This window comes from Aplysia californica, unplaced genomic scaffold (assembly GCF_000002075.1).
Source record: "Aplysia californica isolate F4 #8 unplaced genomic scaffold, AplCal3.0 scaffold00154, whole genome shotgun sequence".
Lineage (NCBI taxonomy): Eukaryota > Metazoa > Mollusca > Gastropoda > Aplysiida > Aplysiidae > Aplysia > Aplysia californica.
This window is the reverse complement of record NW_004797424.1, coordinates 809843-811809: the sequence shown is the minus strand read 5'-3', so window position 1 is coordinate 811809 and position 1967 is coordinate 809843.

Below are 1967 nucleotides of genomic sequence, written 5' to 3'. Positions count from 1 at the left end.
TACAGACACACACACACACACACACACACACACACAAATACACAGACACACAGACACACAAATACACAGTCACACAGACACACAGATATTCAAAACTGTACAAAAAAGAAGACAAGAAAACACAAGATTTCCCTGAAGCAAGGACCAGCTTGCCGTTCTGAGCATATACGTTTTGCTAATTTGCATGAAGCTTTAACTAAAACCGGTTTATCTCTCAGCTATATCAAGTATCATAATACGTCGGTGTTTGTGAGGGACTAAGTTTTACATTCTGTGCTGAGAATTTCTACAGACATTATTTTTTTTCCTCCAATTCTACAGAGAGGTCATTTATGGGGTCATCGTTCTTTTACGTCTTCTTCTTGAGAAGAAAGAAGAAAACGGAAAGAAAGAAGGGGAAAAAAGATAGAAAGACGGGAAGTGGCGAAATAAATAATATGAAAAATATAGAGGGTGACAGGTGAATGAAAACATGGAGAAAGCGAAATAACGTGAGAATGAAGTAACGGAAGAAATCATGAAAGAACGAAAGGAAGAAAAAGAAAGAAAAAAAAAGAAAAAAAAGAACGAAAGAGAGATATGAGAGAGCAAGAAAGCAAGAAAGTGAAGGCACAATCTGGGACGCTTAACGTACGTCAAATAAATTTCAGAGGTCATCCCCCCCCCCCCAAAAAAAAAGAACAACAACACACATACACATACAAAAACAACCCAATCCCCAAAAGTAAACAAACAAAAACGATATTATTATTTATATTGAAATGTTATTTCATATTCATCCCGTCTGTCTCTTTTAGCGAGATTTCTTGCCTCTGCAGTAGATGTGAGCGCAATCGCAATGTGTTAGACAGAACATCTTCATGAAATCTACATTCCTGTATTGGTTCTGCATAAAAGTGTTTCTTCGGCTTTTGCTCTTCCTCCCTGAGTTGGTATCTTTTCTATGTTCCTTCATTTCTCTTTTCTCTTTCCGTGTGCTTTTCTTTCTTTCTATTTTTCCTTCTTTCTTTCTCTCTTTTCTTTTCTTTCTTTCTTTCTTTCTTTCTTTCCTTTCTTTCTTTCTTTCGTGCTCTCTCTTCTGTCTGTCTTTCTTTCTTTCTCTTTGCTTGTTTGCGATACGCCTGTCATTCTGTATGTTCCCCCACCATTGATGATTGTTATGTCTTTCAGCTGTCAGCCTATATGCAGCATTTGTCTGATCTCATCTCTGACTGCACAGTTTGTTTCATCTTTGCATTATCCTGCCAATCTCTTTCGAGTCTCTTTTTCATCTTGCTATCCACAATCACAGAGCTTTCATAACACATTATTTAATTTAAGGAACAGGTCACTCTGCTTGTGTGTCAATCTCCCCCCACCCCCACACACACATCATGATTATCTCTCAGCTTGTCCATCCTTTCACGATTATTCACTATAATTAAAAAGCCCCTATCTCATCAACACCTTCATATCTGTATCTCCCCTTCGTAAGCTCGTGAGAAAATAGAAAGTCTAGATTATATTTCCATTAACAAAAGCAAAATCATCGCTTTTTTTCGCTCACATAAATTTAAAAAAAAAAGATTTTATGAATGAGCCACTCGAGTCTATAAATTATTATTATGAGTGTGTGTAATAAATAAAAAATCTGTGACAACAAACAAAACGTTCATGCCCGACCGTAATCTTTGACCAATGACCTTGTTTCGTTAATCCCACAATGCAAATCGTCTCTGAACTCCAGGAAAATACCCCCAAAAAAGTAAAATGGAAAAGAAAAAGAAACGAAACAATGTAAAACTTCACATGTAAAGAAAGGGAAACGAAACGCTAAAAAGGTCAACTAGAAAAGAAAAGGAAACGAAACAATAAAAAAAACAACCTCGAAGCTGGAAGAAATCTGGAGTGACAAAGTAGAGCAGATGTGAACGAAATCGCAGGCAGCCGTCACTACGCCGTACAGGTCGAGGATACCGTAGCGAGGG